Genomic DNA, 15,856 nt, shown 5'->3' on the forward strand with positions numbered 1-15,856 from the left:
TGTCTGTCCACTGTGGACAAGTAAACAAAACATGATACATTCATACAATAAAATAGTACTCAACCAAGAAAATATTCAATAAAATAAGAAGATAGGCAACTATTAATATTTATTCACCTAACCACAAACCATCAAAATGTATGAAGTAAAAATTGACAGAATTAAAAGGATAAATAGGCAGTTCAACAATAATAGAAAGTCAAATATTTTACTCTCAATAATGGATAGAATAACCAGACAGAAAAATAAGTAAAAAATTAGAAAACTGGAAAACATAAAAAAACAGACTTGTTCTAATGGATATACACAGAACAGTCTACCTAACAACAGATTACATGTTTTTCTCAAGGGCATATGGACATTTCCTAGCATAGACCACATGTTACAAAAAAAGAGTAGTACCCAACCATACATAAAATGAAGTACTGGATACATGCTACACCATGGGTGAGTTTTGAAAACTTTAAACTAAGTGAAAGAAGCCAGTCACAAAAGGCCACATATTATATGATTCTATTTATATAAAATGTTCAGAATACACAAATCCATAGAGACAGGAAGTAGATTAGTGGTTTTGTAAGATTTGAGGTTGTGCTGAAATAGGGAGTGACTGCTAAGGAATGTGAGTTTTCTTTTGGGGTGATGAAATGTTCTAAAACTTATTGCAGTGGGGTTGCTCACTTCTTTGCATGTAATGTAAGCTACTGATTTTAAATTTTAAATTAGTAAATTGTATAGTATATGAATATAGCTCAATAAACTGTCTTTTAAATAAATATTTGTCAGACATTTCCTCAAAAATGAATCAAGTGAGACTGCCACTTAAAGGAAAAAAACTAACAGAATTTGTTGCCAATGATATAATTCAAATTTTCACGCAAAATTAAAAATTTTTTATTTGATACCATGTTCTTAACAGCTTCTTAGTGTTCAATTTTTCTAAGGGGAACAGAAGGGATGTTAACACGTGTGTTTTTTAATATCTATCAAAATATGTCAATACTGCACAATTCATGAGCTAATATTTTTCAAATTACCAATGAATGATGTTACAAAATTATGCATGTATGGGTAAAAGATCCATTTAAGTACAAAATAAGCCAATGGATTTAAAAGTAATAGAGTAAGGGCTTTTGGCCAAGATGGAGGTGTAGATAGACACGCTTCACCTCTTTTCACAACCATAAGAAAGAATATATCTATCTCAAAACAAAAACATCCAGAACTAGCAAACTGCATGGAAGTCCAATAAAAAAAGAGATTTAAATAAGTAATACTCATTCAGATGAGTAGGAGGGGCAGAGATGAGAAGCCAGGGCAGAGAGGATGCAGTGTGGCAGCATGGTGGGGACAGTAAGGCAATGGCTGCAGCTGGCCAGTGGAACTAGAAGTCACACATTATAAAAGCAAGGAGGAACCCCTGGGGAACCACCCCAGGCCCAGGCCAGACTGCACAGCTCAGTTTCATCATTGGGAAAATGAAGCCTCATTGCTTCAGACTGTGAAAACCAGTGGGGATTGAGGTGGTAGAAGAAACTTCCCATTTCTTGGGAGAGTCAATTCAGAGGCCCCCATGGTCCCAGAACATACATAGACCCACATACTCGGTGGACCATCACCAGGGCAACAGCTAGAGGGGCACCAGTCACATATGGGAAGCAGGCGAAGTGACTGGAAAAGGGACAAGTGCTGAGCAAGTGGCATTGTTCCCTCTCTGACTCCTTTCCCACATACAGCGCCACAAGGTGGTGAAACAGGTCAACCTGCACTGATGAATACCTAAGGCTCCACCCCTTACAACATAACAGGTATGACAGCTCTACCTAAGACACAGAGGCAAACACAGGAGGCTGTCAAGTAGAGGAGAGAGAGAAGTATGGCCTGGAAGTGGAAACCGATCAAGGTTCCCATAGGAGAACTAAGCGACGAGGAGATAGCCAACCTAAGAGATGCAGAGTTCAAAACACTGGTGATAATAGTGCTCAGAGAAATGACTGAGTACAGCAAACATATAAGGGAAGAAGTGAAGGCTACACCAAGTGAAATGAAGAAAAATCCAAATGAAACCAATAGTGAAGGGAAGGAAGCTGGGGCCCAACTCAATGTATTGGACATAAGGAAGAAATAAACAGCCAAACAATATAGAATGAAGAGAGAAGAATTGAATAAAATGAGGAGAGGCTTAGGAACCTCTGGGTCAACTTTAAATGTACCAACATCTGAATTATAGGAGTGCCAGAAGAAGAGGAAGAGCAAAAAATTGAAAACTTATGTGAAAAAATAATGAAGAAAAACTTCCGTAATTTGGTGAAGTAAATAGACATACAAGTCCAGGAAGCACAGACAGTCCCAAACAAGCTAGACCCAAAGAGGATCACACAAATATACATCATAATTAAAATGCCAAAGGTGAAAGATAAAGAGAGAATCTTAAAAGCAGCAAGAGAAAAGAAGTTACCTAAAAAATACTTCCCATAAGATGTCAGCTGATTTCTCCAAAGTAACTTCGCAGGCAAGAAGGGACTGGCGAGAAGTATTCAAAGTGATGAAAAGCAAGGACCTACAACCAAGATTACTCTATCCAGCAAAACTATCATTTTGAATGGAAGGGCAGATAAAGTGCTTCTCAGACAAGGTAAAGCTAAAGGAGTTCATCATCACCAAGCCCTTATTATATGAAATGTTAAAAAAACATATTCAAGAAAAAGAAGAAGATCAAAACTAAGAACAATAAAACAAAACTCACAACTATCAACAAATGAATCTAAAAAACAAAAACAAACTAAGCAAACAACCAGAACAGGAACAGAACATAGATATGGAAATCATATGGAGGGTTATTAGCGGGGAGGGAGAAGGAGGAGAATGGGGGAATAGGTGCAGGGATCAAGAAGCATAAATGGTAGGTACAAAATAGATAGGAGGAGCATTAAGAATAGTAAAGTAAGTGGAGAAGCCAAAGAACTTATATGCATGACCCATGGACATGAAGTAAGGGAGGAGGATTACTGGAGGGTAAGGAGGTATCAGGTGGAGGTTGGCAAAGGGGAAAAATTGGGGCAACTGTCATAGCAAAATGAATAAAATATACTTAGAAAAAGTAATAGAGCAAGAAAATAGTTTTAAATTTAACTTATTGGGGTGACAATGGTTAATAAAATAATATAGGTTTCAGGTATACAATTCTATACCATCTGTATATTGTCTTCTGTGTTATTGATAGAGTATTAAACATTTATTAAAAGATATGGCTTCAAACCCACATTGTAATTAATCTTTAAGGAACTACTACTTACTGAGTTTTAGAATAGTTTTTAAGAAGAATTATTTGAAAAGGCAACTAATGTACTCCCATTTAAATTCAATCACTGTGTGAATCTGAATTTCTTTTCTATACTTCAACCAAAACATCATATTATTATGTGTTGGCTGCATATCAGAGATGAGAATCTAACTGGCACAGTTTTTTTCACCAACAATTTTATTATTGGAATATATGTTCATCATTCGAAGTATGTTATCTCTGTGAATAGGTTTAATTTCTAATATGGTAAATATTCATTGGTATAACAAACCTAAACCAAAGTTCTTTGAGATACTCAATAATTTGTAAGAGGATAAATGGTGCCTGAAACTCAAATGTTTGAAATATGCTGCTCTAGTACCTCCGTTCACTTTCAAGAGGGGGGAAATGTCACTCCAGGTATTGTTCCCGGGGGTAGTTTGCTAGATAAACAGATCAAATGGTGGAATATCTGGAAGTATGGAGCTTCTCTTAAGTTCTTAAGTCTGGTTTTTATGAAAGAAAACCACATATCTTTACTGATAATGAATAACAAGAACAGAAGAATCTTCCTCTGTGTTGGCAGATGGCTGGACATATAGTTGCAAAAGCCTAGCTTCAGAGCCTAGCAAAAAGGTAAAGAAAAGAATTATTACAGTCATTTCAAAAAGAATAGCATTACAGAGATAGTCCCAAAGGGATTTCGATAGTATGTCAGTAGAAATTATGCATTGATTAGATGTGGGAAAGAAATAGATTCCAGTACCTGAGAAAACCTTTTGTACCATTGACAAGAAACCTTGGAAAGAGGAGTGACTTTTTTGTCATTGTGAGTTCATTTTGGAAGAAATCTAATTAAAAATGGAACCACCATTCAAAAAGGTAGGAATGGATAATAAGTGAGCTATTTTGACTAATGTAGGCTTTATATATATAAACTTTCAAACTTTTGTTACAGAACAGATTTATTAAAAATTTACTATTTAATAGGAGCTGAGATGAGAATGAAATAAAAGCAAAAAAGTCCTAGTATGATTCTGCAAATAAGATCAGATGAGTTGGTATAAAACTTTTGGAAAATTTCCAAAAATATTCTACTGATATTTGAGTCTTCTGTATTTCAGGAGGAAGACACTTTATATTGAGAAATGAGCTATTGATGAAGCCAATTGGGTGTTTGCAAAGGTGTGAGGTAGGCAACTTAATCTTGTTGTAACATAATCTTGGAAGTGAAATCTTATCACCTTAGTCATATTCTGTTTGTTAACAGAAGTCACAAAGTCCAGCCCACACATTTGTGTCACACAAGGGCATAGATACTAGGAGGTAGGGATCATTAAAACCATCTTAGAACGTGCCTACAACAGAGTTCAATTCTAGGCTCTGATAATCAGAAGCAGGAGTGTGTGTGTGTGTGTGTGTGTGTGTGTGTGTGTATGTGTACCCACATTAGAGTTATGAAAAATGATAAAAGTCTGAGGAAGGTTTTCAAATTAATGGAGACTAATGAGACATAACAAGATTTTTGAGCTTGGATTAGATTCTGTACCAAATGGAAAAATAGTACCCATGGAATTTCAGCTCTTTGGTAAGCTAGAAATAATTTTCAAATAAAAAAAATTTTTTTTAAACATAGTACAGTCAAGGTTACATGGAGAGTTATAAATAGTCCAGTCAGGGAAGGACTTGTTCTTTCACACTTTATAGTATTTTAGTAAAAAAGCGCATAGGAAAATTAATTAAATATACTGAGTATCTTTTATGTGCCAGGTACTGTGCAAAGTGCTTTATTATATCATTCAGTTCAAATGTAACCACGTTTTTTTGTGAAGGGAGAATTATCATTATTTTCTAACTTATTTCATAAATGAGGGAACAGGCTCAGAGAAGTTAAGTGATTTATGGGAGATTATAAAATTTATAAGTAGCCCAGCGTAGATTCAAACCTAGAAGGAGTTGACACTAACAGATAAGAACATTATTTATGTAGTTAGTAAATAGCGAACTGTATTCAAACTTAAATCATTTATATATTATCACTTCATTAAAGAAGATCAGCTACTATCACTAGTTAAAAGTAAGTTAGAAGGTAGTTCATGTGATTTTGGCATATAAAAATGACCTTTCCTTAGAAATATTTTTGAGTCAGGAATTTGGCAATTGAAATATAATCAACAGTTCAGTAAACTTTTATACCTTTGAGTAAAATCTTTAAAATTCTCTACTGTTTAATTTTGAAAGCATTTGATTTTAGCCATTGCGAAAAAGCGCAAATAACAAACCCAAAGATTAGTGTCCAAAGCGGAAAACAAAGAATTCACTTATATGCTGAGAAAGGCAGGTCCCCTTCAAATCTGTGCTCTTCCATTTTTACTTACATATATTTAGAATTTCTTTAAGTCCAGAACCAAAGAAAATAAGTTATTCAACCCTGGTGCTGTGGTGGGCTTTGGCATGGGAACACAGTGGATGGCAGGAGGCAGGAAGCCGCATGCTTTTCCTGGATGCAAGACTGCCTTTACCACGGGATAGCATTCGGGATGACCTGCTGTGGGTCCTGCCCTGGACTAAGTTTCAAGTTTTTTTTTCTCGACATTCTGCCCCAAATCCCACTTTTCAATGAAGTAGAGAGAAGTGAATGTAGATCAAGAATCCCTGCTGTGAGAGAAAACAAGCTTCTGTTTTGAACACTCCCTCTTTGAGAGTAAGTTCATTGCTGAGCTTGTTCTTCCTTCAGTAAAAGAATATGGCCTTTTGCTTATGCATCAAAAGTACTTATGACAACTGCTTCTGAGAATCTCTTCAGCATCTGTAAATTATCTCGCATTTGCTGAGCACTTGGCATGTTCCTGGCATGTTCTAATCAATTACACAGGGTAATTCAAGTAAGTGGGATTTAAACCCAATATTATTGATGTTTGCTTAATGATTAATTCATATTTTTTCTTTGCGAAAAGAGCCAGGAAGGATGCAAAGTTAAGTCAGCCATGGACAATAGTCTCAAGAGGATTACAATCAAGTAGTAAGCTTAACATATATTCATTAACAGTTAAAATGTACAGGAAAATGTACTAAATGTCATATGAAATGGGATTTCATGAGCATGAGAGACGTTAATTGATATGGATGAGATGAGACCTTCTAGAGGTGGGGAATATTGAGTTGAACTATTTCAATATCAGATATAATTAAACAAATGAACAAAATGTCATTCTCATTTTTAAAAATCATAAGAAAAAGCTGATTGCTGGAAAATAGGAGGTAAGTTTAAGAACAGCAAATATTTCACTTTGGATGAAGTACTGATTATGTAAAAAGCAAAGATTGAGACTAGTTCATGGAATTTCTTAAATGGCAACATAAGATATTTTAGTGATTCATTTGAGGTAGAGCAAAGATATGTAAAGTTCTAAGGAGGAAAATGGTCAAGGCTGTACTTGAAAACTGTAATGTTCAATGTATCAACAGAAGCAACCAGCACAGGTAGTTGCTTAAGTTTTACATTACATTAATAAAAATTAAATAAAATAAGAAATCCAGCTCAGTTGTCTTAGCCATGCTTCAAATGTTCAGTAGAGCTCAGTACCTAGTAGCTTCCATATTGGATGAGAGAGATGTAGAACGTTTCTATTATCACGAAACATTCCATCGAACAGAGCTGCTTTAAAAGATTAATTTGGTAGTGCATTACAAATGGATGGGATGGGGAGGAAACTGGAAATGGGAAGTGGATCTGAACAATTCGGGTTAGAAGTTCCGAGGAGCTGTATCAGGGAAGAGCATTTAATTTATAAAATGCACAGTGTGGATTGCCTTGTACTTTTCCGGTTTCCTACAGATATTCAAAATAAGAAGCATTTGTGTACTCCAGGGACATGAGGCCAAATTTAGATTCCTTGTATTCCTCAGGAGAAATTTTCTTTGGCATGCATGAGGCATGATAAGAGAAAGAAGATTAAATAACTCACAGATTATGAATATCTAGAGATCCTAACTTCCACGTGGAAACTGGGGGAATTCAAGCAGATGGGCTTCCTGAGATTCATCTCATGTGGGGATTATGGGTAACAACCATCTGGCTTCCAATTTGTTTTGAATTTCAAGGGAGGTCCAAAATCATTCTGCTGCTTTATAAAGTCAGTTTATACACGGAAACACAATTAAGAATTTACACTTTTGATTTTCTTTTCTACTTTTAACTTTGTCTTTGAGTTCTTTCTGCAATCATCACTTTCTAAAATGGAAAACTTTCTCATTTTACGTGTAAGGAAACTGAGGCCAAAATTAAGTGATTTGGCCAAAACCGCACAGCTAGTCAGTTGCAAAGCTAAGGCAATAACTGTTATTCTGGGTTCTTTCCCCTGTACCTTGGTGTTCTGATGTCCTTTTCAGGTACTCACAAATGAGCAGCAACCGTGGCTCTGTACTTTAACAATGATTTACATATTGTCACATTTAATATATATTTATATTGAGTATTTGCTTGAAATTGGAAGCATGGGACTTAAATCTCAACAACTCCCAAATGGGTCCATAGGACAAAAAGGTCTATAGATTCATGTTCTAGGTAGACATGACTCCTGTCTCCCTCCACTACTGACTTTCTCAGAATACTCACAACACTTGAGAGCCCTTATTTATTTTCCTGCCTATTATCCTCCACTAGATGGATGCTCCTTCAGAGCAAAGTTCACATTATACTTTGTTGCCAGTGCTTATCCAGGTTGTCAGCACAATGTAGAAGAGCTGATGAATTATGTATGAAGGATATATGGGTATAGAGGTAATTTGGAAACTCTGCTTATGTCTACCCTTATTAATCTCACTTCTGATCTTTTCAAGCCCACAGACTTCCAGGGGCAGAGAAAAATCAGGCTTGTCTTTCCTCTAGCACACCTTGGTCAAGAACTCAGAACCGCATAGTGCAGCAGCAGTGGGACACACAGGAGAACCCCATCCTTTCATCCCACAGACGTTTAACAAAGCAGTGTTTCTCAGCATTCCTGGGCTCCTTTAATACAAAGCTAATTTGTTTCCAAGTCTATTTAATTGACTCTTTTTTCCCCCTGGGAATCAAAGGTGGCCTATTAAGGGTTCACAAAGGTGAGTCGGTACAGCATCCTTGGGAGTCCTAGAACCTGTCTTCCACCTGTCTGCCACCTGCCACAGTGACCAGGGGGGAGGTGGGAGGCTCACTGTGCTCTCCGCAGATGGATGGCTCTGTTCTTGTACTGGCCAGAAGACAAATCAGAAAACATAACTTAGTCTTACCATTGCTATTTGTATCCCTAAAGGGCAGGCAGAGATCTCATCAATTTGAATCAAAGTATTTGAAATTTAAAATGGTTCCTATGAACACTAAAATCTGAATCAAAACAAAACAGAAGTTATTTGCTATATGCATGTCATGTCAAGCATCAAGTGACAATGACGAATTTAGTGGCACCACTTGGCCTCTTGCATCAACCTGGCAAAAGGTTAATGGGCATGGCAGATTCCCTGATGACCCAAAGCACAGTGATCCAGATACAAAGAGACAATGTCACCCTTTGTTTCAGGCACTGCCACGTCATCACCACCTCCCACTTCCCTCCCCCAACACAGTCAGATTTCTGGCGACATCTCAGTACTTAGATGCATAAATTATGAGACACTAGGGCTTCCCAATTTCCTTCACAACATTATGTCTATTTGTTATTGTTGTTCACGTTATGATAAGGAAGCTGGGATGAGGCATTATGTGTTTTATAGGACAGGCCTTTTGTGGCAATCCATGCTATCTATATAAAACTTGTTCTAAAAAATATGCTCTTCTTTATCATATTCCCAAGAGATGACATAATTTAGCTCATATTATAGAATACTTATTCTTCATGAATTAATTGTTTTTAAAATACCTCATGAAAAGCATATGTCTACACACCCCAAAGTAGTCAGGTTTGGTGCCACAACTTTAAAACTACCACTTTTCTCCTGTGAGGGTGTATCCTTTTTTGTATCACTATGTTCTAAGCAATTCTAACATCCATATTAACACCCTTAGGCGCAGGCTGTGATTCTAAGCCATCACAAAAGGGAAAGAGGAAGCTATTGTTAGGAGTGGCATGACTTGAATAGTTATTGTTCAGTGCATTTAACATAATTCTATGTCTACTGGAAAAATATGTAGAGTCAATAATCTCTTTAACCTTTATAATATGTTTTATGCAAAGAACAGTGTCACACATGGGCAAAAGCGTAATCAAGAGTAATAAAATCCCTAAACACATGTGAATAGGGGTACATAGTCAGGCAGCCAAATATCTTCTAGTTTCTTATTTGATTTATAAAAGCCACACTTCATGTCAATTGCCTTGAGATAAATTTTGCACACAAAAGCCATGACTTTCAGTAAATTATATGTGCAGTCAGTTTTACTATAATATGACATACATATTTCTGAAAATCACTACACTTTGCAAAGTACCACAAAAAAAACCCCACAGGGCTTGTGGGGAAAATGGATTAAGGGTACAAATATCACCATTAACACATATATAAAACATAGGAATTATAAAAATAGATACAGTTTTGTATATGTTAAATGGTTAAGAAATTCATAAGTAATCTAATAATATGGTATGACTTTGAAAGTGATATGAAGTTTGTTTGTGGGCATTGGAGGGGCCCTAGCTTTTTCGAGTTTGTGAAGCAGTTAAAGGGGTGTTACCTGAACCTGGAAAGGAAGTTGTAGTGCCAAATGGAAATGGGTGGGTCTCAGCACCAAAAGAAAGCTGGTAGATATTTGATGTGCATGCATGTGCGAGTTTTCTATATCTCTGCGCAGCTTGCTTCAGCTGCATGTAGTTTTCTGCACTTATCTAATGCGTCTTCCAGAGAAAGCTGCATGTAAACCAACATAACATTTAAAATTTGCATTATGCTCCAATATATCACTGCATTGGAATTATCTTGTGTTTTCAAAACAAATGTTATAGCAGAATGGACTGGACTAAAGTTTCCAAAGTCATTAGTATTCCCTGGGAGTTCTCTGTTAGCACCGCTCCCCAGGTCCTTGTGGACAAACAATAAAGCTGGCCTGGGAGGCAGAGGGAATTTCACACTCTGGGCCAATGTGTTACAGACTCTCACCTTGTAGAACTAGACTTGGAGCATTTCATCACCATTTGTTATCCAGACAAATTTGCTCAGCAGATGAACTGATCAGATACTAGAGTCTATTTTGGTTCTCTTGAGCACAACATTACACAGATACCAAAGGTAGACCTTGGAAGGTATGTCTGGCTAAATGGAAATAGAAACATTAAAAATATTTTAGAAAAGTTTTGAAAAGGCCCTCAACTCCCATTGGGTGTTCATGGCAGATAGGATCAATACCTTTCAGTGATTAAGACATATTTTTGTTTTTGTTTTTGTTTTAAGCTGGAAGACTGAGTGAGAGCTCAGATCGTTTGAGGTAAGTCTGAAGCCAGTTCAATGCCTACACAGTCACTTCCTCAAGTCTGTAACCCCCCTTGCTCCTGTCTGGGCTGGATTTTCTATCACTTGACACAAGTGCACAGTGTACACAGAGCTCTAGTCTGGTAAGACATGAAAAGAGAGGCTTTAAATGGAGACAAAGCTCCCCAGTGGCTCAGCCCAGGGCTTCTGATGGATTCGCCTACATTTCCTCTACAGTGAGTACTCACTCTCCTAATGGTTGAAACAAGCAAACTTCAAGTCAGGCACGTTTAACCAGTGTTTAGAATCCAATGGCCACATTTTCTGGGTTATCTGAGCAGGGTTTTAGGGGAGTATGATATCTTTCATGCCCCCCACCTTTTTTCCCAGACTCACTCCTCATGGTGGCACTCAAGGCTGACCCTAAATTGGCACCCACTAGATCTCTGGTCCAGAAAATCCTCTACCCACCAGATTTCTGCCAAACTCTCTAATCCCCAGCAAACAGGCTCTGCTTCCCAGCCTCAACACTTCTCCTCTTTTTAGCCCTTTACTTGACATGCTTTTCTATTCTGTTCATTCCCTGTCTTTTTCTCGTTGAGTATCTAAAGGTATGAAGCACATTGCTGCCCCCTCAGAGACTTCTCACTGACTCCTGTCTCCCTACTTGGCACTTAAGCTCCTCTAACAATCTTCAAGAGTCCTGGTGTGAACCTGGAGGAGAGAGTTCTGTGATGTGGATATTGGGACTCCAGCCTGAGCCTGCACTGAGTTTGTCTGGGGTTCACAGTGGTCCAGGCACATCTGATGAGCCGAGATTTGAGGGTATATATGGGTCCTCTCTGAGCTTCAGTTTACACATCTATAAAACGAGAATGGGAAATAATAATACCTCATGTAAGTATTGTGAGATTAAATAACATAAAATTATTTAGGACAAATAACTTATTTTTTCTACTTATATAAATAACAAAATATATATTTCTATTTATAATTTCCTACTATTATTGTATACAGAACAATACCATCAGTGTTTCACATATTTTCTTACATCTGCTTCTTATTTACTTTCTAAACATTTTGTTGAAGTAAACTATATATATGTATATATATACACAGAAAAGTACAAATCATAATTATATCACTCAATAAATTTTTACAAACTGGTCTTATCTGTAAAATTAGCACTCAGATCAAGAGTCAACACATTGGCAAAACCTTATCAACCAAATACTTCATTCATAGTTCCTTCCATTACTCTTCTTCAAAAGGATAACATAATTACTCTTTAATTCTAACAGTATAGTTTGGTTTTAACTTTTTTTTTTTTTTACTTTATTTAAATGGATCATTCAATATATACTTGTTCATGTCCAGCTTTTCTTTGGGGGGACTGAACCTTGAGTTTTTAAGTTTTATCTATGTCATTACATGTGATATTAATTTTTTTAAAAAAGATTTTACCTATTTATTTTTAAAGAGGGAGAAGGGAGGGATAATTAGAGAGAAACATCAATGAAAGAGAGAAATATCGATCAGTTGCTTCTTGTATGAGGTCTTAGTGGGCACTGAACCTGCAACCCAGGCATATGCCCTGACCAGGAATCAAACCTGTATCTCTTTGCTTTGCGGGATGATGCACAACCACCAGAGCCACACGGATCAGGGCAGGAAGCGGCAGTGGCGGTTGGTGGCATGGGTCGCACACACAGACTCCAGAACGGAGCCTGAGGTCAAACAGTGAAGGAGAAGGAAGCTGAGCTGCTTGGATGATTTTGCAGTAGCTGCTTGTGGTTTCCCAAAGGACAGTATTTTTAAATGGGAAAAGGAACTCCAGGCATAGCTTTGGGCCCATCTGGCAGTGGGTGAAGTGGTTTTCCTCTGGATGTTCTGAAGGAAGTGGTCTCTGAGGCAGAAGCCTGCCATTCTTCCAAATTGCATAGCTTTTGAATAAATGACCTCTTTCCTTTTTCACCAAAAGTCTGCTTCTAGAGTTTGCCTATGGGTGGTGGGCAGCAAAACCCCAATTTCTGTTTAGTAACAGTTAGAGGAAACTAGAATGAAATATGTGAGTGTCTGAGAGTATGTTTTAAGAAAGTGAAATAGGAGCATGTTTGTATGTGGATGGAAGGAGAGAAAAGAATGTCTGTTGATGGAAAGACTTGCTGGAGCAAAGCCCTTGAGAGACAACTAGGGTTTGGGTTCAGAATACAGGTGGGGAGATCCAGTATATCCCACTTACAATGCTGGGCGCTTTCCCAAGGAACCCCTTCTCATAAACATTACTCTGACAGTTTTACAAAAGAGGAAACTGAGATCCAGAGAATGTAAGCAATTTGCAAATGTAACGCAGCTAGTCAAGCTTATACGACTCAACATCAAGAAAACAAACGACCCAATTAAAAAATGGGCAAAGGACCTGAACAAACACTTCTCTGAAGAGGACATACAGAAGGTCCATAGACACATGAAAAAATGCTCAACCTCATTGGCCATCAGGGAGATGCAAGTAAAAACCACAATGAGATACCACCTTACACCTGTCAGAATGGCCATCATCAACAATTCAACAAACAAGTGCTGGCGAGGATGTGGAGAAACGGGAACCCTACTGCACTGTTGGTGGGAATGCAGACTGGTGCAGCCACTATGGAGAACAGTATGGAATTACCTCAAAAAACTAAAAATGGAACTGCCTTTTGAACCAGTGATTCCACTGCTAGGATTATACCCGAAAAATCCTGAAACCCTAATTCAAGAGAACTTATGCACCCCTGTGGTCATAGCAGCCCTGTTTACAATAGCTAAGTGCTGGAAACAGCCTAGGTGCCCATCTGTGGATGAGTGGATCAAAAAACGGTGGTACATCTACACAATGGAATACTATGTAGCAGAAAGAAAGAAGGAACTCCTGCCATTTGTGACAACATGGATGGAATTAGAGAGAATCATGCTTAGTGAAATAAGCCAGGCAAAGAAAGCAAAATACCATATGATATCACCCAATACAGGAAACTAAAGAGCAACACAAACAAACGAACTAAATAGGCAAAGACTAGAATAGTAGTCAGTAGGGGGGAGGGGGGAGGGAGAGAAGGGGGATAAGTAGGGGAAGGGTCTAGTCAAGGAACGTGTATGAATGACTCATGGACATGGACAACGGGGAGGGATATAATTGTGGGAGAAGGGATGGGCTGGGAGGGGGGAGCAATGGGGGAAAAATGGGACAACTGTAATTGAATAACAAAAAATAAAATTAAAAAAAATGAATATATTATACTAAGAAAAAAAAAAAAAGGAAGAACTGGAATTCAAGTTGCATCTTACTCTAAATCCAGTGCTCTTCTACCTTCTCACAGCTAGAGAGCCATTAAAATGGTGATTTCAATGTGGTGTTCAATTTTGTACATATGGCTGGAGAAAAAGTAAAGGAAATGTGCACACTTAGGTTAGTGTACAGCTAACTAATTATCTAGGGCTCAATTTGTACATTGTCCATGTTCTTCATATGTTTTCTTATTTATGCTCTCTACCCCCTGGCCTCCAAAACACTTTTGTCCTACATAACAGGAGGGAGATGACTGGACAGAAGCATGATATAAAGTATGCTTCTACAAAAAGATTTACTGTGGAAAGAGATCAAAATTAGTTTTTCCCTCTAAAATGACATGTTCAAGCTTTATCAATGAATCATGAAAGATATATTTTAAAATAGATTCTATTTCAATTATAAATTGAGCTTCATGAGTCCTGTAGAATTAAAAGAAATTATATGAAACACAATATTCTTGCAGATTGACTTTAATCAGGACAATGTTAGGACCGTACTCCCTATGTGAGCCACTAAGCTTTGTCGTGGTCCTTCTTCACGATTGATTTTTAATGCTTGCCAACAATATTTTCAGAGTTTGGTCATTTGTCAGAGAATCTCCAGGTGAGAGGATAGAAAAATCAGCATAAATTTAGCCCTATAACTGTTAAAGAGGTCAAAGGGAGGAACTCTTGTTGCTTGAGGAGCAGTTCAGTTCCTTATACAAAGGAAAGCATTATTTTTATCCTTCTAAATGCATACTGGAAAAAAACCAGCACAGCAGTACATCAGTGGCTTTGTTTCTTGGAGATGGATTGGGAAAGGACCAAGAGTGGTTGAGTATTATTTAATTAGTTAACTTACCCATTCAGCAATTTTAATGAGCTCCTCCTATATGCTACCGAGCTCTCTTCCGCTGAAGAGGTGTCAATGCACAAAACTTGAAAAAAGAAATCTCTGCTTCTGTGCAGGTTATTACAATTTAAGTGGGTACAGACAGAAAATAAGCAATAAAGATAATTGACAAGCTACTACTTGCTAAGGAGAAAAAATGCATTAGGGTAAGGGGAAGTGAAAACGAGGGGAATTAGATTAATTATAAATCTTCTCTTTGATGCTAATACTCCTAATATGGACATGAGTAGTTTGAGCAGAGAATGACTTCCAAGTCAGCAGAAAGAATGTTATTACGTTTTATGTACAATGTTTTCTGCTTTTAGTCTGAAGAGAATAGCACCAAATTCTGATGACATGGCAGTTTTGTGGGAATGGGATGAACTTAACTGTCACCCTTTGAAACCCTTGTTTCTGACAGGTCAAATATATCAAAATCTCTTGTTAAGAATACTTTGAGCATGTTCCTTTCTAGGGGAGATTTTCATCTTTCATAATAACCAACTTAGAGAAAGTAGGACAGAGCAAGTAGGATATTTTGAAAAAAACAAAGACGTAGATGTTTTATTGATAATTGTTTGGCACTCGGTAAACTCAAAGTATTTAAAAAACATCGATCATAGTTCTAAAATTTGAGTGAGGTCACAGACTAACAATACCATCTGTAAAACTCTGATAATAAAACTAAGGAAATTGAAAACTAGTGACATTTTGTAGGGAGTAAAAGGAAGAAAGAAGATCAGATAATTATTTTTCTATTTCTCCACACCCCATGCTTGTCAATGAAAGGTTCCAGGGGAGACTATTTTAGATTATTTCCACATTCCCTGAGCAAAGCACAAAACTTAATATAATGTGCATTTGTTCTTAGATACTAAAGTTCCAAAGAATCACCCAGGATACTTGTTAAAAATATGTAATCTGAGGTC

The sequence above is a fragment of the Furipterus horrens genome, unplaced genomic scaffold (genome assembly GCF_987537825.1).
Source record: "Furipterus horrens unplaced genomic scaffold, mFurHor1.1.pri manual_scaffold_9, whole genome shotgun sequence".
In the NCBI taxonomy this organism is placed as follows: domain Eukaryota; kingdom Metazoa; phylum Chordata; class Mammalia; order Chiroptera; family Furipteridae; genus Furipterus; species Furipterus horrens.